The sequence below is a fragment of the Rutidosis leptorrhynchoides genome, chromosome 4 (genome assembly GCF_046630445.1).
Source record: "Rutidosis leptorrhynchoides isolate AG116_Rl617_1_P2 chromosome 4, CSIRO_AGI_Rlap_v1, whole genome shotgun sequence".
NCBI lineage: Eukaryota > Viridiplantae > Streptophyta > Magnoliopsida > Asterales > Asteraceae > Rutidosis > Rutidosis leptorrhynchoides.
In genome coordinates, this window is record NC_092336.1 from 29,485,869 (window position 1) to 29,513,234 (window position 27,366).

Genomic DNA, 27,366 nt, shown 5'->3' on the forward strand with positions numbered 1-27,366 from the left:
CATCACCGGCATCAACAGTACCACCGACAACAACACCAACAGTACCATTACCACCACTAACAACATCCGCATCGCAAACCTCAACTTCACAATCTGTTCCACGAGCATCAATGTCATACGCACCATAGTTACCAAGAAATACCAGCAACAATAACCGATGAAGTATTAACTCATTTCCCCTGAATAAATTTTATGTATATTTAATATATATAAATTTTGAAATCAAAATAAATCTTTTCATACCAAGTTATTACGTGTGAATCTTAACTGGTAGGTACTACTCGGTTAATTCATATTACTAATATGCTATGATGTACATACTTCGTTAATGACTTAACCATCGTTAACTACAATCTCTGTTTCCAACTCAATGAATTCCATTTCATAATAAACTAAGTATATTATTCAATTATATGGTTGATTTTATACTTTCATCTTCGATGTATTCGAAACTTTCTAGAAAACATCGTTCGTACCTTGCGAAGTTAGCAAGAGTTCCATGAGTACCAACATGATTCACTGAGAAAATATCAATAAAACTGAGTATTGATTACATTAGTGAAATACTCCGTAAAGATTATTAAATCTTTAATGTTTTATTCATTTCTAATTCAAGTCAAAAATCAAATGAGCTTAATATGATATTAACTCATCAAATCTGTATTACATCTGAAGAAAATATACATACATATATTTTCATAAAGACGGTAATAAAAATTCTTTTGTACAAAATATTACTTGTGAAATCTTTAACGGGTAGGTAATTCCCGGGAAATATTTAAGTTCACAATTAATATGTTACACTGTACATTCTTCAACTTTGATTCAAAAATTATTAACTATGCTCACAGCGATATACAATCGTTTCCATACAAATTCAATTACATATTCTGATATTGACGGATCAGAATCCAAGTCAAGATTTAACGGGTGACATCATTCTTAGATCTCTACATCTTTCAAAGCTATACTTTGACTTCAAAAATGTGAAAGATCCTTTAGCATTGTTATTACTGAAAATAACCTTGCAATTCCTTTCCAAAAGTATCCAGTATTATCAACCGTTCAACCAGTCAACGACGACCTTTCAGACTTGTAACTTTGGCATATACGTTTTTGTTACTGGGGAACCTTTCATGTTCCACCACATTAGCAGTAAATTTACCAACAACTTCATTGATCTTTGACCTTCCAAAAAATCCTTATACTCATTGAAACCGTATCATGTACTCATCCACATCTTGTAACGGCAATTGCCATACCAACTATCAGGAATTAGCAATCAGTATTTTGAAATCTTGTAGCACGTCTACGCCAACAGTTATATGTATACATATAACGTCTACCTCTTGGACTTACATACTTCGAGTGTGAAGTTTCCGAAAAGCACCCCAAACTACGAAACTAGTTCTCTGAATTTTGGAAAAATGTTGATGAAGCAGCAAAAACTGTAAACGACCTTAACAGTCAAAAGTTTGATGATAAAGAATAGTATGGTGGTAAAGCTGAGAAAAAGAGAAAGTTTGGAACTGGAAAACGGATTGAGCAAAGTATGAAAGAGGCTGTGGATAAATCACAAGGACGAAACCTGTCTTCAAAGAATCCAAATGATTCAGTATCTGTTGAAGCCATTAACGAATACCTTGCTTCCGAATCTAAACCCTTGCGGACAATATTCTTCATCATCCTCTGATATTAAAAATTCTAAGATATCATCGTATCTTTCATTATAAATATCCTCCATATTTCTGGAGATAATTTCATAATCATTCTTATCGAAAATCAATTTTCTCTTTACGATATCTGTGTTACACCATAAAAGAAACTATTTTAGTTTCTAAATTCTGAAACTTTCAAGTTTAAAATATAAATGTTTTGAAGTAATGTTGAGAATTGAAGCATGAGTTAATATAATATAATGACACTTGATCAACGTGATTATATTACAGTAAGTCATGCTAAGTTTCTAATGGAACGTGATAAAGGTTCACATATCATACCCTCATCATGAACCATGTTACATAACTCTTTCATTCTATATAATCTCTAAAAATATCAAGAAAATATTTTCTTAATGATTCGGTCTTTTTTGAGGTATTCTGGTAATTTGACAAGTCAGATTGTGCTATTACCATTTCTTTCTTAGAACATTAGTTATGTTCATCTGAAACTTCATACCTACGAATTCTGGACCATTATCCGCTTGACTTAAGGTCGGGAAGAGAAAACGAAAGCATGAAACTCCGAAATATAATGGAGAATATAAAGCCCGATAACAACCCCGAAATTACAAACCGTGTATATCAATGTGTATAGCAATATAAAGACACGAGAGAATGAAAAACACTATAACCCCAAGGTAATAGTAGAAGAAAATAACTTCCTTTGGTGGTAGATGAAAAAGAAGAATGACAGATATGAAAGTTAAAAGTATATCAAGAATCAGAACTGGATGAAGCATTTCACAATCTTTTGAAGTATGAAATGAGGAAGAAGATGTAGGAGTGGTGAAAATAATGAAACGGCAGTAGTTAATTTATAGCGAAATATCATACATAATAATCGAGGCAGATTACGCATTTAATCAAAGAAAATCATAATTTCCTTAAATTTCGAAGAATCAAATCTTATTATGAAGATTTTCTATTCCTTAAATTTCGGAAACCAATCGTTACTACGTCAAAAGATAAGACGAATCTCTATTTCACTCTATTATGATAACTTCTCTCATACGCTTCGAGTAATTGGATTGTTTTATCCATATTATTCAAACAGTGATAAAACTCTATTTATCAACTCATATACGGCATGAAAACATTTTTATTGTTAGTCATGACGACCTCACTCGAATTTCGGGACGAAATTTCTTTAACGGGTAGGTACTGTGATGACCCGAAAATTTCTGACCAATTTTAAACTTAATCTTTGTATGATTAATATTTCCGACACGATAAGCAAAGTCTATAAACTGAATCTCAAAATTTTTGAACTACTTTCATATATTCAAATACCTTTCGGTTGTTCTTGACAATTCGCGAACAATTATATGTATATAGATACATATATATATATATATATATATATATATATATATATATATATATATATATATATATATATATATATATATATATATATATATATATATATATATATATATATATATATACTATAACTTGAAAACATAACAATGTATTAATTGTTTAATACCGTACATTAAACTTATTGGTTTAAATATTTATTTAAATATATATGATAAGTTGGAATAATAATTGTATGAATAACTTGCGACGTATATTTTAAAACGTGTTTAAAAATATTGAGAATAGATATTAACTTGGTTATGAAACGTTTGATAAATACTATTATATTAATAAATAACGAGACAATGATTTATAGAAGTAAATGACCAAAACACTCGAAAGATTAAGATATACTTTGAGTGATATAGTTTATGGATAATTTAAGGCTATATTTTGACAAAGGTACGTGTCACGAAACGTAAAATGCAAGTTTTCTAAGTGTACGAAAATGCATTTGAGAAACCGAAACCGGGACATAAGTTGAGTAACAACGTATAAGTCATCGGAACGAAAATTACAGGTCAACTATGCACATGAATTTAATATAATATATAATTAATTATATAAATTAAATATATTATATATATTTAAATAATATGTCGACAAACAAGAAAACAAAAGTTTGTGAGCTGGATCAGAGGGCCATGCGATCAGCACAAATCTCATGCGATCGCATGGGGTGTTTTTTCAGAAAAAGTTCTATAAATTGCACGATTCTGGTTCAGTTTTCTCACACTTTATATTACTCCGTATTACTTATGTTATTTATTTAATTTATTATTTATAATTATTATAATTATAATAATTATTATTATTATTATTATTATTATTATTATTATTATTATTATTAATATTAAGATTATTATTATTAATCTTATTATTAATAGTATTAGTATTATTATTTTTACGGTACAAAAATAATAATATATATATATAATATCACGACGGTGGGATGTCCAAATGATTTCGAAACGGGTTTTCGAGCAAGCTAGAGCTAAGGAAATTATAGGTTATTGTCAAAGAGGTTATGGGTAATATTCGGGGGTATATTTGTGAATCAAACCTAGTGTTTATCATCTCTGTTGCGTCTACGTAATTTCCTACAATATTAAATCTCAATATTGGTACGTAAGCACTCATATTTTATCTTTTATATATTAATTGTGTATCCATATCTAGTGCTCGAGTATATATATTTATACATGCTTGTATGCTAAATTTCGTCACTAAACAGTTTATAATGATTCACGAATTAAATACATATATTACTGGTAAAAGGTATATGATATACATGTTTTTGGAAAGCTGGCGAAAAATCAATAACTTTTCATTTAGATATCGAATAGTTTCGATGAACGGATTAAAAGATACGATCAACTGAATTATGATTGACGTTAATTGGAATTGCTTTTGAATCTGCAATTAATATTTAAAACAACTTGTTTGCAAGATTGATAAATTGGATTTTTGAATATTACCAACCGAGTAAATGAATCCTTATATAAGGTATGTCTCGTTTTGTTGAACTATTGTAAGGTATGTCTCGTTTTGTTGAACTATTGTCAAAATTGACTTTTTGAAACGACTTTGGATAACTTTTGTATGTCGATCTCGAGCATTAGGATTGTGATATACTATGACCTGACCTAGCTTGATAAACATTTATTGACCAACATATGTTCTCTAGGTTGAGATCTACGGTTATTTGGTAATCCGAGTTTCATTTTGGTGAATGACCTTATGTGCTGCTAAGGTGAGTTTCATTTGCTCCCTTTTTAAATAATTTAAATATTTTTGGGCTAAGAATACATGCAATTTATTTTAAATGCAATGGATACAAGTACATACTAAATTCTACACCGAGTTTGAACCGAAAATCCCTTAGCTTTGGTAACTAGTAACTACCGGTTATAAGAACTGGTGGGCGCGAGTAGTTATATATGGATCCATAGGGCTTGACATCCCCGTCTGTTCCAGGTATAGAAACCCTAGCCTGAACTATAAAACAGACGTATGCTATTTGAGTTTAGTACACGTTGGTTTGCGTGTATTGTACATGTTGGTTGCATGTATGTTAAAACAGGGGTACTTATTATAACGTTAAAGTTTAGTTACCAGGGTGCTCAATCTTGTAGAATATTTTGATAAATGTTTCTGGATGAAACAACTGAAATCTTGTGATCCATCTTTATGTACAGATTATGCAAAACATTAAAACTATGAACTCACCAACCTTTGTGTTGACACTTGTTAGCATGTTTATTCTCAGGTTCCCTAGGAGTCTTCCGCTGTTTGCTTATATGTTAGACAAGCTATGTGCATGGAGTCTTACATGACATGTTTATCAAGGAAACGTTGCATTCACCAAATCATCACCGTGTATCTTATTTTGACTGCATTGTCAATGGAAGTACTATTGTAAACTATTATTTACGGTGATTGTCTATATGTAGAAATCATCAAATGTCGAAAACCTTTGATTTAAATATTCATTTATGGTGTGCCCTTTCAAAAGAATGCAATGTTTACAAAACATATCATATAGAGGTCAAATACCTCGCAATGAAATCGATGAATGAAGTGTTCGTCCATATGGATTTGGAGCGATCATCACAAAATCTTAGAAATTACGAATTTTACAAGAAAATCTTACAAATTAGCAAAAAAATCTGAGAAATCGTGACTTTGACTAAGTTTTACCCGGTTGATCGAGAAATCTCGGGAGATGAGCATCTCGTATCGGTTGCATTCTAAAAACGAGATCTCGGGGGAGATCTCGGGGAGATCTCGGGAGATTTACAACACTGTATACGTTGATAGATAGGAAGAGAAAAAGATGTTGAAAACTGGCCAAAACACGCGAAATATATAGGAGTGTGGCCTGCTATAGGAGCCATGCGATCGCATGGTTTTCCTTCTTCCTGGCCATGCGATCGCATGGCCAGCTGGGAGAGTTCACATGTTGTTGTTTTCTTCTTGCCGACGGTTTTTAAATAATAATATAATATATATAAATAATTTTAAGAATTAATTATATATTATATTATATTCATGTGCATAGTTGACTTGTAATTTTTAGTCCGTTGCGTCAAGCGTTGAGAGTTGACTCTGGTCCCGGTTCCGAATTTTCGAACGTCCTTGCGTACAATTTATTATCTTGTACTTTGCGTTTTGCGTCTTGTACTCTTGTAATTTTGAGACGTTTCTCATCAATAATTTGAACCACTTTGATTGTACTTTGTACTTTTGAGCTTTTTGGTCGTTTGCGTCTTCAATTCGTCGAATCTACCTTTTGTCTTCACCTTTTATTATTTAAACGAATATCACTTGTAAATAGGACAATTGCAACTAAAAGCTTTTCTTTCTTGAGGGATAATGCTATGAAATATATGTTCGTTTTTAGCATTATCAAATATTCCCACACTTGAGCGTTGCTTGTCCTCAGGCAATATAGTCTTGAAATAAAAATACACTAGAATCACTTCTTTATACTTCACACTTTGTACATCAGTGATTTCGATTTGGCGATATAAACAATGGTAGTAACGATGTGGTTTACAGTCCCACACGACTATAAAAATTTAGATCCTTAAGGAAATTAGATCTTTATGAAAACATTTGATCTTTTGAAAATACAATCTAGCTTTTACCCTAGATAAGTTTTCCAGAATAACCCTTCACCGGTGTTTGCAAATTGTTTTTGTGGGTTTGGTGGGTTTCAGATTTGAAAATTTTAGCTCAAAACTTGCGGTTTTGTGTCACCCACTTGCTAACCTTTATTGGGAAAGCAACACGTCCAGTTTACTTGCTCCGTATATTACCTTTCGGTAAACTACCGTCCGGTTGTAAAGGAAAGCGTTGAACAAGCAACTGTTAAGGCAATGTCCCCTGAAATGCTTTTAATTATGGTCTATAATGTGTCAGATGCAGTTACTATCCTTTGTAGGAGCAATAGTAAAGCTCACCCTTATGATTTTTCGGTCTGGCAGAAGGTCCTGTCTTTGACCATGCTATGCAACCACCATTCTTACGGTTGACACCCGATTTGGTTCAGGTGACCTAATGAATTCCAGGTGAATTCCTAGGATTTTACGTTCAATGGTAATGAACGCATTAAAAATGGGTTTTCAGAAAACAAATCGGTTTGTAATTTTGATCAAAATATTTTCTCGTTCAAGCTCGAGTTTAGATATCATCGAATTCCATGAGTTTGTAATTCTCAATCTTTAAAAGTCAATCTCTAAGATTGAGTAATATCAGTCTTAAAAGCTGATTTTTGATCTTTAAGAAGATTATCCTTTCTGGGGATCTGATTCATTAGTCTTATCAAGATAATTTGCACGGCGTCCTCCCCATTTTACGAGACAGATCCTCTCATGGTTAGGATAAGTCTGACCACTTGGCGACCCTGTTTGATGCTGAGGTCCGTAGATTTTCAGCTGATTTTCGAGAAAACTTTTCAAGATTTTTCGTAGACTCTACAACTGGTCTGGACGACAACTTCCTGACCTAAATCAAGAAGCGCGTTTCTTTTTCAGAAGACTTTACTTCCTTTTAATGATGGAATTGATTCATCGTGTAGATCCATCTTTCTTTCAAATATATTACAATTTACCGGGTAAAACGGTTAATTTTGTCTAAAACAAAAGTATCTTCAATTATTTGTACAAAAATATGTGATATATGTTTTAAATAACTTGGTAAATTTTTCCCACACTTGGCTTTTATTTTCCTTTCTTTGCCTTTTTATTGTCCTCTATTCCATTTTAAATGAATTCTAACATTTTGGGTTGTTTCTCAATTTATGTCCTTTCCGAGGTAACAATAATTTCGGTGTTAACACCTAGTTTTATTGTTCATAAATATGTATAAACATGATTTTGAATTCATTTAATTGAAAATTTTACTAGAATTGGGTAGTCGGTATATAAGACTAGGGCTGTTCTTTATTATCAGAGAGCACTAGATTCTAATACAACTACTGCGTTACTAGTATTTTTAATTGTAACCAAGTGTATAAGTTAAAAATTTTTTAAAATCCGAAAGAATTTAACCCCTTCCCACACTTAAGATCTTGCAATGCCCTCATTTGCAAGAAATCAGTAACAATTTAAATTATTGAGAGTGATTAGCGTAGAAAAATGATTAAATTTTACCAAAGTTTCCAAACATATTGGCGTTTGTTTGTTGAATGATAAATGGTGCACATCATTTGTTCATTCCGTCTTGTTGTTACATCACATTTGTTTTCGTTTTGTCGTCAAAATTAGTAGCTTTTGCTGAACTTAATGCCAGTCTTTGAAAATGCGCTGTTTTACCCTGTTGTATACAATTGACAATATACATACATACAAATATAAACATGCATGGTAATTTGAAATGGGACTTAAAATCCCACTTTCAAATCAAATATGAAATATTAGTACAACATAATAAAAATATTAAATATTACATAAAAGTATCAATATTTGTATGCTTAAACATAAATAAATAAAAATAATAAAAAGATAAAAATCATAAAAATCACCAACGAAACTATATCAATCTGGATAGGGGTTCCAGTTCATGTCATCGGTTGGGTTCCATGGTTGGTGATAGGTGTACTGGTAGGCCTGGTTAGGGTCGTAGAGAGTATATGGTGGTCTCATCTCGGGCTGGTGTGGAGGATAGTAAGCAGGTCGGGTCGGTACATAGTGATCCTGAGGTGATAGCTGACTCATGATCTGACGCTGATGATAGTCCCATCTATCATGCTGTTGTTGCCTGGAATGCTCGTACTCATTCCGGGCTTGTCACTGCTCGTACCGTCTATGTCTCTCCTCGTTTGTCATATCTACCTCATCTACACACTGGTAGATGTCAATCATAGCCTCCCTAATGACATCCCTAATGTCATATGCTTCCTCCATTTCCTCATCTGAACCTCTCTCTACCTAAGGATGATTACCAACATAGGGTATTGCCTGATTGCATCTGCTTTTTAATACCTTAGCACCCTGATAGACCCTCAATCCTAAAGGCTCAACCTGTTCCCTACATTCCAAAAGTGGACCCCCTTGATCCCTATCTACACCCAAATACTCTCCAATGAGAGTAACAAAAATACCTCGTCCTATTATTCCCCCTTCCTGTATTCCTTCTACCATCTTAGACAAATAAAAACCAACACAGTAAGGGATATTAACAAAGCCTCTTGGGTCTCGAATACACTTTAGGTAAAATAAATCATGTAAGGTCATTTTCTCCTTGTTGTGACCTCTCAGTGTAATCGAGTTAGCCAGAAATCTAAAAATTATACGAAGCTCGGCTCTGTGAATATGTAAGTAGGTATGTGTTCCTGCCCGCCCAAAAACATTAAAATCTGACATACGCCTCCAGACGGCGTTAGCATCAAAATTCATATCTACCCTTTCACCATGATAAATCAAATTCATACAATCGGGTAGTAGTAATTCAGTGGGCGTATATATCTGTAAAGCCCTGGCCATGTCCAGCATGGACATCCTGTACATCCTACGGCCAAGTATAAATCTAAGAAAACTTCTATCATCTAACCTATCTACATCCGCATTTAACGCTATATTACTCATAAGCTCAATGCACCATTCCTTATATACAGGTCTACGAATGGTGAATAAACATTCCCAATCGTGAAAAGAAGAGTTGCCATACCTTTGGATCAAATGCTGTCTAACTGAGTTAGCAAGTTGGACCCTTTCTAAAGGCTCCCAATCGATTACCCTTGGCACTTCTACATTTTTCGGTACCAGTTTGAATTTATTACTTTGATATGTTGGGTAATCTTTCCAGCTTCGATCAAATCTTAGATTAGGATGCAACTGTTCTTCATGAATCATCGGGTGAGCTACTATCGGATGTATCGGAAATACTACGTAAGCATCAACATATTCTTGATGCGGATCATAATAAGGTACGTGTTGATCAGGTTATTGTTGTGGTTCCTGTTTTTGCTCCGGTTCATATTGCATTTTCAGTTCAGGTTCTGGAGCAGGTTGTCTAGATGATGATGATGCACCATCAGTATTAGTAAATCTCTGCAAAACACATTAAACACAAAATTTTTGCATCCAAATATGCATTAGTGTTAGCAAAATAACAAATTAACACAATTACAACAACATGTTCAATCAAAATTAAACTTATATACATTTTCACAATTTTTACAATTCTACAGGTTTCCAAATAAGCATATATGAAAATGTTTACAAAGTTCATAAGCATTCAACTCAAATAACATGTTAAAACAACTATTACTAGCAATTAAACAAGTTTCAAATTGCATTTACACCAATTCAATCAAGTTCATGAATTTTATACCTAAAAAGTCCACTTTAATTCTCAAAAATCATGTTTAGGATCAAAGTTTGGATCATTTAGCTACCTAAACATGTTACATTACTTAATTTATCAATAATTCATGACAAAAATCGATCATAACCTGTTTATATCAAAAAGCCCCAAATTTCTCAAGAACACAAACCCTAGATTCCTAAAAATTTTGATGTTTTCGGCTTCAAATCATGTTAAATAGCATCAATCTAGGTTATACATACATAATATACTAACAATTTAACTCTAATTACACTAGAAATTAACAAAATCAAATTAGGAAAATTATAGCTCAAGAACACTAAAAATCAAATTTAAAGAGGTTTAGGGGTGAAATTGTTACCCTTCTTGATAAACTTCTTATCAAATTCATGATTAGAGCGGATAATAGCGAGAAATTTGATTGATTTTGGTGAAAAATTGATGAAATTATGGGTATTTTTGAGTGTATGTTCGTGTGTTTGTGTATGTGTGGAGTGAGACAGAGAACCAGCTCGATGGTATTTGATCCTGACCAGTTTTCTCTCTCCATGCGATCGCATTGATTTGAAGGGGAAACTCCATGCGATCGCATGGGGTCTGTTGTTTTTTTTTATATATATAAAACCTTATACTTATTAAAACAAATAATTAATTAAATTTTAAAAATTTTATTTCTTTTTAGGAGTGAGGGCGTTTCGGATCGTTGTCATAATCCATCCCTCGACAAAATTTTAAAAATTTGTCACGTTTTAAGCATTGTTTTAAAAGCAAAGATTTTTGGTTTTTTTTTATGTTTTTGGCATACTTTAATTCAATAATATTAAAAATAATGATAATAAAAGTTCTCGTCCCTCCCTTGGGTAGAGCAATTTCGGTTCAACGACCTAGTTTTCAACTCACGACGAATTTTAAAAATCATATTTTTACCTTAGTGAAATAAAGTAAATTTTTGTTTTTAAATTCACACCAAACTTTAATTTAATAAGCATAAAATTAAAAATTCATATTATTAAAATTTTAAAAATTCACACCAAATTATATTATATTTTTATTTTTATACATACAAACTTATATTAAAAATATTAATTTTTTAAATATTTACAAACTTAATTATATTGATTTTAAAAAGTTTACAATAATAATTTAATATTAATTTTAAAAACATCGTAAAAATTAAAAATTAAAAATCTTTTTGGTCTGTCATCCCACTTTAATCAATCAAATATTATCAAAAATATACGCCCCTCTTTTCGGTAAAGTAATTTCGGCTATATTACCTAGTTTTACTCTTGACGAATTTTTGAAATATTTTGGGTTGATTGATTAAAGATATTTATACCTTAAGAATAAACGGTAAATTTCGCAGTGATGTAATAAACTTTTTTATGATATCAATAATTTCGGTTACGCATACCTAATTTTATTGAATACCAATTTAATACTTTATAGCAAACGATTCAGTGTTTATTATCAAAAGGTTAAAAGTAATAAAAATAAAAATAAAAACTGTACATACTTACCTATGAGAAAGAATTCTCAGAGACCTGCTTTAGCCGACTCATAAGAGAGTCGTGTGATTTGGTTCTCCATAGCTGCGTAAGCATAACCTCGAATCTTCAATATCTTTTCTTCTAAACATATAAACGGTCCTTCTCTGCATAGAGTAACAAATTCGGTATTTGAATATGTTTGATTATTTGAACATTTACCTTCGTGTGACCATTTTCCGCATTTATAACATCTTTAAAGGTGTCGTGCTCTTCTTTTTGTTGCGGATTTTGATTTTCCTTTACCAAAATGTATCTTATGATGATCTTTTCTGAGTTCTTTTCTTATTCCGTCCATTTTGCCTCTTATGAATGATACCAGTTCACTCGGAAGTGTGTCATTATTACTTTTAGTAATCATAGCGTGTAGCATTAGACCATGGTTCAGATCAAAGGAATTCTTCATCTCGTAAAACCTAAAAACAAAATAAAAAAATTCAGAATGGGGGGAGAAGACTAGTTCTTTAGGGTCTGCTAGGGAAAGACCATTCGGATTCCATTCTTGAGAACTACACGAAAACAGAATATCTAACTCTAACAGAAATACGTATTACCCTAAAAAGATTCGAACCTCCCCACACTTAGTTAGATGTGGTGTTGAAATTGTGATTAACGTTATTTTCAATTGGATCATCAACAACTTGTATATCTCTGACTTTTGCTTCAATCCATTTGTTGATTTCCTCCGTAACTTTCACAAATTCAACTAACATTGCCATTTCTTTTGGTGATAAATTGGATACTAATCGGTTACATAACTTAAAGTTTCCCTTAATCTTAGCATCGTGAATCAGTTTATAAAGTTTCTTCGTTGAACTGTTAAAAACAGGTTCATCTAATTTCGTATCATCAACGGGGTTCTTTGTGATCGGATCATCATTAAGTGTTTCTTCATCTTCCCCACACTTATGCGTTTTTATTGGTTTAACAGTTTTGGTTGGTGGAGATCTAAACTTTCGGTTCACAAAGGTGATCGATTTATCACCATCCCTAAGTGTCATTCTACCTTCTCTTACATCAATGAATGCCTCGGTGGTTGCTAAAAATAGGCGACCTAAAATTAGAGGAATATCAAGGTTTTCCTCCATATTAATAACTATGAAGTTTGCAACAAAAGTCAAACTTCCCACGTTAACAAGTAAATTATTTGCTATTCCAACCGGGTGTTTAATGGTTAGGTCAAATGATTGAACACCTATTTTGGTTGGTTTTAATTTTCCCATACCTAATCTTTTGTATAAGGAAAGAGGCATAATATTTGCACTTGCTCCTAAATCTGCGAGTCCATTATATATAGCACCATCATTAAGCAAGCAAGAAATGATAAATTCACCCGGGTCTCCGACTTTAGTAAGTCGAGTTGGTTTGTTAACCTTTTTCGGGTGTTCTTTTCTTGGTTCTTTCACTTGTATTTGAATTTCTTTTTCTTCATTTCTTGGAATGGGAGGTTTGTATAGAAATTCTTCTTCATCACTCCAATTTGAATCCTCCCCATTTTTCAATTTTGATTTTTCATATGTTGTTGATAACATATTTATGTTTTCATTTTGAAGGTTTTCTTGGGTGGTGAAATTATGATTGACTTCATTGTCAACTTCCATCGGACCATGTATGTAATGTTTAACTCTGTGACCATTAACTTTAAATTCAATCTCATTTGAATTTATTAACTCTATTGTTCCGTATGGGAAAACTCTTTTGACTATAAATGGTCCAGACCATCTTGATTTCAATTTTTCAGGAAATAGCTTGAATCGTGAATTGAAAAGAAGAACTCTGTCTCCTTCTTTAAATTCTTTTGAACTTCTGATTCTTTTATCATGCCATTTCTTCGTTCTTTCCTTATAGATTAAGGAATTTTCATATGCCTCAAGTCTTAATTCTTCTAATTCGTTTAGTTGGCTTAATCGTAGACGTCCTGCTTCATGTAAATCAAGATTACATGTCTTTAAAGCCCAAAATGCTTTGTGTTCAATTTCTACTGGAAGATGACATGCTTTTCCATAAATGAGTTTAAAAGGTGTGGTTCCAATTGGAGTTTTGTAGGCTGTTCTAAAAGCCCAGAGTGCATCCTCCAATTTCATGGACCATTCCTTCGAATTTGATCCTACGGTTTTCTCTAGAATACGTTTTAAAGCTCGGTTGGTATTTTCAACTTGTCCACTTGTTTGTGGATGATAAGCGGTTGAGATTTTATGAGTTACTGCATATCTTTTGAGAACTTTATCAAGTTGATTGTTACAAAAATGAGTACCCCGATCACTTATTAAAGCTTTCGGTGTTCCGAACCTTGCAAAAAGACATTTTAAAAAGTTGACTACAACTCGTGCATCATTAGTTGGGAGAGCTTGTGCTTCCGCCCATTTAGATACATAATCAATGGCAACGAGAATGTAGAGATTATTATGAGATTTTGGAAATGGACCCATAAAGTCAATACCCCAAATGTCAAATACTTCACATACTTGACTGATATTTTGTGGCATTTCATCACGTTGACTTATTTTTCCGGCCCTTTGACAAGCATCACATGATTTGCAAAGAAGGTGTGCGCTTTGAAAATTGTAGGCCAATAGAATCCAGCATCGTAAACTTTTCTTGCTGTGAGCTGAGGCCCATAATGCCCTCCTGTTAGTCTTGTGTGACAATGGTTTAAGATTTGACTGGCTTCATCTCCGAATACACATCGGCGTATTATTCCATCGGGATAACTTTTAAACAAATATGGATCTTCCCAGAAATAGTGTTTTATATCACTAAAGAATTTCTTTCGTTTTTGGTACGACAACCCTTTTTTAAGGAATCCACATACTAAGTAGTTTGCATAGTCTGCAAACCATGAAATTTCATTATAATCTATCTTCAATAGATATTCATCAGAAAAGTTATCTTGTATGGCCGATTCATTTAGAACTTCTAATTCAGGATTTTCAAGACGAGAAAGATGATCATCGGCGAGATTTTCTGCTCCCTTTTTATCTCAGATTTCAATATCGAATTCTTGTAAGAGTAAGATCCAACGGATTAATCTTGGTTTAGCATCTTGTTTCGAAAATAAGTATCTAAGAGCAGAATGGTCGGTATAGACCACCGTTTTAGCTAGAACGAGATATGAACGAAATTTATCAAAAGCAAAGACAATAGCAAGGAGTTCTTTTTCAGTAGTTGTGTAGTTCATTTGTGCTCCTTGTAACATCTTACTAGCATAATATATAGGTTGAAATCATTTTTCAATCCTTTGTCCTAAAACAGCTCCCATTGCAAAATTACTTGCATCGCACATTAGTTCAAACGGTAGATTCCAATTTGGAGTTATCATGATCGGCGCATTAGTGAGTTTTTCTTTAAGAATATTAAAAGATTTGATGCATTCATCTGAAAAGATGAATGGAGCATCCTTTTCTAGGAGTTTATTCATAGGAGTGGCAATTTTAGAAAAATCTTTTATGAAACGTCGGTAAAAACCGGCATGCCCTAGAAAACTCCTAACTCCTCTAATATTGGTGGGATGTAGAAGTTTAGCAATTACATCTACTTTAGCTCTATCCACTTCAATTCCTTCCTTTGAGATTTTATGACCAAGAACGATGCCTTCTTTAACCATGAAATGGCATTTCTCCCAATTAAGTACTAGATTTGATTGTTCGCATCTAATAAGCATTCGTTTAAGATTAACTAGACATGATTCAAATGTATCACCAAAGACTGAAAAGTCATCCATGAAAACTTCCATGCATTCTTCTATCCTGTCGTGAAAAATCGTCATCATGCACCTTTGAAAGGTTGCAGGGGAGTTGCAAAGTCCAAATGGCATTCGTTTATAAGCAAAAGTACCATAAGGGCACGTGAATGTGGTTTTCTCTTGATCTTCGGGTGCTATTGGAATTTGAAAATATCCGGAAAAACCGTCAAGAAAACAATAGTAACTATTTCCGGCTAATCTTTCTAACATTTGATCAATAAAAGGTAAGGGAGAGTGATCTTTTCTGGTGGCGTCATTTAATTTTCTATAATCAATACAAACACGCCATTCTGTTACAGTCCTAGTAGGAATAAGTTCATTTTTCTCATTTGTGATGACAGTCATGCCACACTTCTTAGGTACGCATTGAACTGGGCTTACCCATGGACTATCAGAAATTGGATAAATTAAACCTGCATCAAGCAGTTTAATAATTTCTTTCTTAACAACATCTTGCATATTAGGATTTAGTCTTCGTTGGCGTTGCACATACGTTTTATGACCTTCTTCCATAAGGATTTTATGTGTGCAATACGAAGGACTTATGCCTTTAATATCATGAATTTTCCATGCAATAGCTGGTTTATGAGCTTTTAGCACAGAAATGAGTTGAGATTTTTCATTTTCAGTAAGAGAAGACGATATTATTATAGGTAATTCAGATTCACCATGTAAATAAGCATATTCCAAATGGTTTGGAAGTGGCTTTAATTCTAATGTCGGTGGTTCTTCTATCGATGATTTATATCGATATCTGTCTTCTTCTTTTAGCATTTGAATTTCTTCTGTTGTTGGTTCATATCCATTAGCCATAAGTGTAGCTAACATTTCAGTTTCATCAATTGGTTCAGTTCCTTCTCCTAAAGAACATTCTCCTGTTCCTTGTAATTCTGAAAATTCTTCTTACAATTCTGCATGTAAATCTATAGTTTGAATATAATAGCATGTATCATCTGCAGATTGCGGTTGTTGCATGGCTCTATCAACAGAAAAGGTAATACTCTCGTCCTCTATACTTAGGGTCAGTTTCTTACCGAACACGTCTAATATTGCTTTAGCCGTGTTTAAGAATGGTCTTTCTAATATGAGAGGAACTCGAGAATCTTCTTCCATGTCCAGAATAACAAAATCTACTAGAAATACTAAAGTACCAACTTTAACTACCATGTTCTCCATTATCCCTCTAGGATATTTTACTGATCGATCTGCTAGTTGTATGCTTATTCGTGTTGGTTTCAATTCTCCAAGGTCTAGTTTAGCGTATAGTGAATATGACATTAAATTTATACTAGCACCTAAGTCTGCCAATGCTTCTATTGAACTAAGACTACCCAGAAAACATGGAATTGTGAAACTTCCTGGATCTGATAATTTCTCTAGTATCTTATTCAATAGCACTGCAGAACAATTAGCATTCATTGTAACAGCAGAGAGTTCTTCCATTTTTCTTTCTATTTGTGATTAGATCTTTCAGAAATTTAGCATATCTAGGCATTCCTGAAATTACATCAATGAAAGGAATATTGACATTTATTTGTTTAAACATATCCAAGAATTTGGATTGCTCGGCTTCAAGTCTCTCTTTTCTCATTTTACTCGGGTAAGGAAGTGGTGGTTAGTATGGTTTAACATAAGGTTTTGCCTTAACTATGTTATCTTCATTAACCTTTTCAACTACCGGTTCTGTTTCCTTATCTTGTTCAGATTGTGGTTCTTATGTAGTAGGAATAGCTTCATCAGAAATTACAGGCATTTCAGGTGGTTTAAGTGTAATACCACTTCTTGTGGTAATGGCTTTAGCTGTTTCATTCCAGGGGTTAGCATTTGTATCACTAGGTAGACTTCCCGATTTTTTTCACCTATTAACCTTGCTAGGTTGCTTATTTCTTGTTCCAAATTTTGAATAGATGATTGTTGATTTCTAAATGCTTGAGTATTTTATTCATTGGTTTGTTTCTGAGATGTGAAAAATTGAGTTTGAGATTCAACTAGCTTCGACATCATATCTTCAAAATTTGGCTTTTTATCATCGGTTTGTGGTGGTTTGTTTTGAAAAATAGGTCTTTGCTAATTGTAAGTATTATTGGATACTTGTTGATTGCTAAGACCTTGTTGGTTGTTGTATGGAACATTTCGGTTATAATTCTGGTTTTGATTGTAGATTGGTCTTGGCGGTTGATAATTATTCTGATAATTATTTCCAGGCCTTTGGTTTATGTATGAAATATTCTCTCTTTGTTCCATTGTTAGTTCAATACTGAGATAATCTTTTGTCAAATGTGGTCCTCCACACTGCTCACAACTAATTCGTATTGAGTGAATATCTTTAGTCATCTTTTCCATTCGTCTCTCGACAGCATCTATCTTTGCAGAAATGGAATCGAAGTCATGGCTAGAATCAGCTCTAGCTGCTTTAGATGATCTAATGATATCTTTTTCTTGGTGCCACTCATGTGAGTGGGAAGTAGTGTTATCAATAATTTTGTAAGGGTCAGTTGCGGTTTTCTTCATAATGGAACCACCAGCTGCTATATCGATGTCTTTTCTTGTAGTGATGTCGCATCCTTGGTAGAATATTTGTACTATTTGACAAGTGTCTAAACCATGTTGCGGACATCCTCTTAATAACTTTCCAAATCTTGTCCACGCTTCATATAGAGTTTCATTTGGCTTTTGTGTGAACGTAACAATTTCTCCTTGAAGTCTTACGGCTTTAGATGCTGGAAAGAATTATTTAAGAAATTTTTAAACTAAAACATCCCATGTATCAATCGCCCCTTCGGGTAACGATTCTAACCAATCTTTGGCTTCTCCCTTTAAAGTTCAGGGAAATAACATGAGATATATCTGTTCATCCTCCACTTCTCTTATTTTAAATAGAGTACAGATCCTATTAAATGTACGAAGATGTTCGTTTGGATCTTCCTTCGGCGCACCACTAAATTGGCATTGATTAGTTACCATGTGTAGGATTTGTCCTTTGATTTCATAATCTGGCGCATTAATGTCAGGTTGAGTAATTGCGTGACCTTGGCCAGTGCGTTTAGCTCGCATTCGGTCTTCTATACTTAGAGGTTCCAGATTCTCCATTATTGAATTTGTTGAATCTGAATCACTAGAGGATTCTGATTTAATAGGTTGTTCCTCAACAATCTCTATTTGAATGATTGGTGGTTCCGGAGGAAAGATTAGTGGTTCAGGATCTCTGAATTGTCCCTGAATATCCTCCGGATTCTCAATTGTGAGGTCGGGTTCAAAAAATAGATTATCGGAAATTTGAATTGGAGTACTTGGTTGACTGGATGACGATTCTAAAGAAAAATTAGCGGCGACAATATTGGCTAGATGTCTTGATCGAGTTACAGGTGGTGAACGTATAAAAGGTGGTGGACGTTTTGCTCGGTGCATTCACTGAATATCCTATTAGTTATAAAAGATAAAAATTATATAAGTTATCAAATTAATAGACTTTTCTGATTTTGCCCACGTTTCGAATAGCCAATACATGCAGCAGGGCGCCAGAACCCTTTAAATCGGAAGCTCACAACTCAGCCACTAACAAATCCAACTATTACTACGAACCAGAAAATTTTGGATGTCTATCAATTTAACCGCTTAAAATAATTTTTCGTTGAAATTTAAAGAAATTTTAGAGAAGAAATAGAAAATTCTATGTCCTAAAAACTAGAGCGTCGAGAAATAAGAAAGAAAAAGAACGCGTCGAAAAATGTCGAAAATAAAAGGTCGAAAAATAATAAAAAGAATGTGGCGCGTCGAAACTTAAAAGTCTAAAAACTAAGAATTAAAAGTTGCGTCTAAAAATATTAAAGCTTAAAAGGAATTCTATATTCAAAACAGTATAAACTTAAAAAGTACTAAAATTTTAAAACGGCGTCGCAAAATTCTAAAGCACCTAAATCTTAGTTTAACGAAAAAGCACTTAAGGAATTTTACGGCAAAGCCTAAGAATCTAGAAATAAAAATAACTATGGCAAAAACTATGACTTAAAACTAAATACGAACGAAAAATACAAATATTACGCTAAAACAAATAAAAAGATACAAAATATAAAAATAAACTTAAAGTTGTAAAAAGTACAATTTTTATAAAATATTACTTTTATATTATTTATTTTATAAAACTATTAATTTTATATATTAATTAAAACTAGATTAAAACTAAATAATACAAAATAAATAAATAAAACTAAACTAATTAATTAATAAACCCTAATTAGGTTTTTAATTAATAATATTAATTATAATTATTAACCCTAATCTGGTAGGCTGAGGTTACAGACCTGTCAACTCAAGCCATGCGATCGCATGGCTTCGAGGTTATATTTCCATGCGATCGCATGGAGTAGAGTTTCGGGCCAGGTGTTGGGCTGCTACAGTTCTCGGGCCAAGGCTTTATATATATTTTTTTTCTGTTTTTAAAATTCTGTTTTATAATTATTTAAATTATTTATATAAAATAAATAAAAACTTAAATTTTAAAAACTAAAATAGAAATAAAAATACTTTATAATTTATGTATTTTAAACAACTCTTAGAAATATATACTTTATTTTTCTTTTTATATTTTTGTATTTTTAATAATTAAAACGTATTTTTACAAAAGAAAACTAAAATTGTTTTTTTTTTAATATAGATAGCGTTTTGCTTCCGGCGTTTAAGCAGTTCCCCGGCAGCGGTGCCAAAAATACTTGATGTGCGTAGAGGTGTATACAAAATAGTTATATTTTTACTACAAAATACTATTAATTATGATACAATTTTACACAAGTTATTTATTTATTTATAGAGTGGATATACCTAAACCTTGCTACAACACTTATAGGCAGTGTACCTAATCGTACAGTAGTGTATTTTTTAGTAAGTTCGGTTCGTTCACAGGGAACTCGCCAAGTTTAACGCTATATTTTTTAAAACTATATTTGTAAATATATAAATATATAAGTAGTATTATTATTATAAAAGGGGGTTTTTACCGTTTAATGATCGGTTTGTCGATTTTAAAACTTTAGTCGCAGTTAAAACCTAATGTAAAATATTAAAAATAAATATAACTTAATTTAAAGCGTAAAGTAAATGACAATAATTAAAGTGCGATAAATAAAATAACGGTAAATAAAATTGCGATAATTAAAAAGTACGATAATTAAAATGACAATAAATTGAAGTGCGATAATTAAAAGTGCAATTAAATATGAAATAAAGGAAATTAAATATGAAATAAAGGAATTATGCTTATTTAAACTTCCGTAATCATGATGTTTGACGTGTTGATTTTAGTTTATTACCATGGGTTAATTGTTCTTTGTCCTGGATTATTCGATATGTCCATACGGATTTGTCCATAATAGTCCATCAGTCATAATCATAAAGTGCGGAAGTCTTCGTCAAATTATTCTTATTCCCGAAGTCAAATATTCTAACTAATTGGGGATTCGAATTGTAACAAGGTCTTAATACTTTGTTTAATGAATACACCAGGTTATCGACTGCGTGTAGTCCAAGGTTTTACTACTTTGTTAACAATTACACCAATTACCCTTGAATGTAATCCACCCCTGTTTCAACAAGTCTATTAACTATTAATCCAGTTCCGTGTCCGGTAAAATGAACAATTATTGGTATTTATAGATATCCCGCCCACCGTACCCAGTCAAGCGTATATGGTAATATATAAATACGTCAAATTATAAGTCTATATATTAAATTCACGAGGTATCATTTAGTTAATATAAAGCCCATTAATAGCCCATAGTCTAATTTTCACAAGTGTCGTTCTTTTATCCAAACCCCAATTATGGTCCAAAGCCCAATTACCCCGTCTTAATATTTTAGCCCAACATCACGATTACTTCGGCTTAAATAAGATGTTGTTGTTTGCTTAATTTCCACGGTTTTCCTTCTTCCTGGCCATGCGATCGCATGGCCAGCTGGGAGAGTTCACATGTTGTTGTTTGCTTCTTTCTGACGGTTTTTAAATAATAATATAATATATAAATAATTTTAAGAATTAATTATATATTATATTATATTCATGTGCATATTTGACTTGTAATTTTTAGTCCGTTGCGTCGAGCATTGAGAGTTGACTCTGGTCCCGATTCCGGATTTTCGAACGTCCTTGCGTTCAATTTAGTATCTTGTACTTTGCGTTTTGCGTCTTGTACTCTTGTAATTTTGAGACGTTTCTCATCAATAATTTGAACCACTTTGATTGTACTTTGTACTTTTGAGCTTTTTGGTCGTTTGCGTCTTCAATTCGTCGAATCTGCCTTTTGTCTTCAAATTTTATTATTTAAACGAATATCACTTGTAAATAGGACAATTGCAACTAAAAGCTTGTCTTTCTTGAGGGATAATGCAATGAAATATATGTTCATTTTTAGCATTATCAGTGATGATACGATTAGGATGATAATGATTTAAAACAGAAAAGATGAAATGGAGGGACGGTTAGGGATGTTATTGGGTTAGCGGGACGTTGCGAGTTCAAACCCGGACTTGGGCATTTTTTTTAAGGGCTACTTCTTTGAGGTAGTTTACTTATTATTTTTATTATTTTTATTATTATTATTATTATTATTATTATTATTATTATTATTATTATTATTATTATTATTATTAGTATCATTTTTATTGAAGACTATCATTTTTGTTAAAAGTATCATTTTTATTATTATTATCATTATTAGAAAAATTATCATTTTTATCAAAATTATTATTATTACTATCATTATTATTATTTTGACATTAATGTTATTATTTTTATATTATCAAAATTATTATCATAATAACTATTATTATTATTATTATTATTATTGTATAATAAAACAAATTTTTATTTATTATCATTATCAATATTATTTTATCAAATAACTATTAGTTATATAAAATCATATTTATTACATATAACATAACTATATTAATACTTTTATAATAAATATTATATTAATATATATAATTAATTAGTTTATTAACGAAAAACCTAATTAAAATAACAATTAAATCATTAATAATATATAAATTTGTTAGACTACCATTATATGTGTTAATATATATATATATATATATAAATGATATAGGTTCGTGAATCCGAGGCCAACCCTGCATTGTTCAATGTCGTCATATGTATTTTTACTACAAAATACAGTATAGTGAGTTCATTTGATTCCCTTTTACTCTTTACATTATTGGGACTGAGAATACATGCGCTACTTTTACAACTGCTTTATTAAATATTTTTGAAATACATTTTGAACTGCGAATACATGAAATGCTTTTATAAATGTTTGAAGAGATAGACACAAGCAAAACATTCCTCGAATGAATTATGTAGACGTGATAATTGCCACCATTGAATTATGTGGACGGGATAATTGCCACAATTAATATGAATATTTTTTCCCCTGATTATTATTGCTTGGTAACCTAAGAATTAGGGAACATCACTAATTTTGAGAATTAGTGCACGCCTAATTGACGCGAATCCTAAAGGTAGCTACCGGGTTTAACACCCCCACCCAGAATGTTCACTAGACGGAAGAGCTAGTGGGCGTGGTGTTTAGTACTTCGAGGTTTATATACTTTTTACAGACGAGATGTTCTGTTTTTGGGGATATTATTGATGCGCATTATATGTTAAGGTCGGTTACCAAGCCAAGTTATTCAAGAAATGAAAAGTGAATGTTATGTATTGAGAGAATGATTTTATACACAGGTTATGTGTATGTTATTTTTGTGCATGAGATATGTGTACGGTTACTAAGATTTATGAAAGATGATTTCGTACACGAGAAAGGTGTACTGTATTTAAAAGATATCGCATGTACATTACAGGTGGGTATAGGATTCGGGCTCATTTGTACCATGCAGCATTTAAATCTTGTGGTCTATCAAAATGATGAATTTTATTGTTTTATGATAAACCTATGAACTCATCAACCTTTTGGTTGACACTTGAAAGCATGTTTATTCTCAGGTATGAAAGAAATCTTCCGCTGTGCATTAGCTCATTTTAAAGATATTACTTGGAGTCATTCATGACAAATTTCAAAAGACGTTGCATTCGAGTCGTCGAGTTCATCAAGATTATTATTAAGTCAATTATAGTTGGATATATTATGAAATGGCATGCACGTCGTCAACTTTCGATGTAAAGAAAGTTTGTCTTTCGAAAAACGAAGGCAATATTTGTAAAATGTATCATATAGAGGTCATGAACCTCGCAAAGTAATCAACTATTGTGAATCGTTTATAATCGATATGGATTTTGTTCAGATAGATTAGGACGGGTCATGAAAGTTGGTATCAGAGCGGTGGTCTTAGCGAACCAGGTCTTGTATTGGTGTGTCTAACTGATAGTTGTATAGATGCATTAATGAGTCTGGACTTTGACCGTGTCTACATGTCAAAAGTTTGCTTATCATTTCGTGTCGAAAATTACCTGCTTATCATTCTTAGTCTAGACACATCTTACTGTAGTTAGTGCATCGATAGTGTATAGACAAAATTCATATCTTAGCGTATCTGTTACTATAGATTTTGCCTGACAGCTTCCGTAGATTCCTTCGTAACTTATGGGATTTTAGTATTATATATGCATATGTAAATTATGTATTGCAGGGTACTAATATACATCCTATAATCTAATTCTTATCGAAAATCCTTCATCTGATCGTACGAGATGAATCCCTCAACCAGTTCGAATTCCTCGAATTCCGACAGCTATTCTGATATGGAGTTTCACCTAAGCTCCGAAAGCAGTGAGACCGGAATGAATCAACTATTTAGCCATCATCAATTCTAGATGAATTGGGGATGGGTTCGTAGTTGACTCAATCAATGGAGACGCGAAGAAGGCGATCCCTTTCACCAACCGAATTCACCTCTTGGCGATGAACCTGAAGCACTTACCGGCGAACCTATCCGAAACACCATTTTCAGCCTCATTTCCAGAGTAGCTCGACACGATTATATTCTATCCACAATTCTAAACCTTATTCATCCGCTCGTTCTGACCGACCAATCATCCTAGAGTAATGGAAGAAGTCAACAAACTTCGCGCTCGAGTAATCAATTTGGAGAATATGGTGTAAAATTTACCAGCTTCAGCAACATCACCGGCACCAACAGTACCACCAACATCGGCTCCAGTACCACCAATAACATAAGCCTCAACATCACACGCCTCAATATCACCATCTGTACTTCGAGTATGATCTTCGTTCTATGTATCATTCTACCTCATTTATCTTCATTCGACATGGCGATTATGTAATCTCTAAAGTTTTAGAGATTATTCATTCTAGTTCCAACCGAAAACCAAATGAGTTTAATATCATTATTACCTCATTAAATCCATGATTACATCTGAAGAAAATATATATGTATATATATTTTCATAAAGATTGTAATTAAAAATTCTTTCGTACAAACTGTTAATGGTGAAAATATTTTAACGGGTAGGTAATACCCGAGGAATATTTAGATTTCACATTAATAAGTACACTGTACATTCTTTCAAATCTAATTCAATATTCATTTACTATCCTATTTACAACCACCGATATACGTATCCATTCACCGCAAAATAACCATTTTCATTCAATTTCATATTTGGATTTTAATCTATCAGAATCCAACAAGTGGCATAATGAAGAAAATATTGGACAAAATAAAATTTGTTAGAAACAAATGAATTAACTATGAGAAATTCTATTAAGAATCCACGCTATCAAAATTCTAGCTAACTGTTCCTAGCTAACTGTTAATTCCTTATTATATTTATTTATCGCAATTTATTTATCGCAATTTTAATTCTCGCAATTTTATTTATCGTCATTTAATTTTTGTTATTTATTTTATGCACTTTAAATATCGGGACATGTATACAAGGTTTTGACATATCATATCGACGCATCTATATATATTATTTGGAATAACCATAGACACTCTATATGCAGTAATGACCGAGTTAGCTATACAGGGTTAAGGTTGATTCTACAATAATATATATATACTTTGAGTTGTGAAGTCTGAGATATGTACACGGGTCACGATACGTATTAAATAATTCGAATATTATAAATTAAACTATATATGAATTATTGGACTGTTAACTGTGGACTATCGACTGTGGACTAATAACATTGGACAATTAAAATGAATTAAAATATTGATTATAACATATGAAACTAAACATTTCTTCAAGTTTGCCACTTGATTTCATCTTAAACCACATTGGTATTTTGACGGTTACAATCTGCGTTCAAACCTTTCATAATTCTTGAAAACACCTCAATCGAGAGAATGAACCAACCGCACTTCATCTACGGAAGAAAAGATCGATGCATATAGTTATGCACCTGAAAACTCTCGAAAACTGAGTAAACGTTTAACGCGTAGCTGTGCTAATTCCTTTAGCATTATTATTACCGAAAATAACTTTGCAATCTCTTTTCAAATTAGCCAATTTTTTCACAGCTCCACCAAGTCAACTTCGATTTTTCGTTCGAAACAACCTTATTATAATCTTGATATATATGTGTGCTCTTTTATTATTACCGGGAAACTTTTTATATTCCATCATATTACCAGCAGACGTACCAGCAACCTCGTTGCTCCTTGGCTTAAATCTCTTCGACAAAACACAATATTTATCTATTGAAGTCTTATCATGAACTCATCGGCATCTTGTAACAAGAACTGCCATACCAAGTATCGAAAAATTAGCAATCAGTATTTTGAATCTCGCAGCGTTTCTACATCAAAAGTTATATATACATATAACATTTATCTCTTAGAATTATGATCTCTCATTCTGAAACTCTGAACAAATCACAAGGACTAAACTTGTACATAAAGAATCCGGATGATTCTGTTTCTGATGAAATCTTTAGCGAATACCTTGCTCCTTAATCGCTATAAATCATCGTGAATGAATTTTTTCATCACAATTTGATTCTAAAATGCTAAGATATTATCGTATCTTTCAATATTTATATCCTCAATATTTTTGAAAATATCTTCATAAATATTCTTATCCGTAATCACCTATTTTCTCGCGTTATCAGTATTACATCATAAAGGAAACTATATAGTTTCTATATTCTGTAAACCTTCGAGTTTAAATTATGAATGTTTTTGAAGAAGTGTTGGGAACTGAAGCATGAGTTAGTATAATATAATGACACTTGATCAACGTGATTATATTACAGTAAGTCATGCTGAGTTTCTAATGGAACGTGATGATTCACAGACTATACCGTCATCATGTGCCATATTACACGACTCTTACATTCTATCTAATCTCTAAACATATCAAGAATGTATCTTCCTGATAGTTCTATCTTTTCTCGTAACTTCTGGTAATTTGAAAAGTTAGACCGAACAATCGAGACATATTATTGCATTTAAGAAAAGAAAATTTTAATTTCTTTAATTATCGAAGAATCGAATCTTATTACGAAGATTTTCTCTAAATTCCTTGAATTCCGGAAATCCACTGTGACTACGTCAAAAGATATGACGAAACTTTACCTTTCTTATTTCACTCTTTTATGATAACTTCATCATAAAAAAATTATTTTATCCATATTACTCTATGGTAATAAAACTCTATTTATCAACTCATAATCGTCATGAA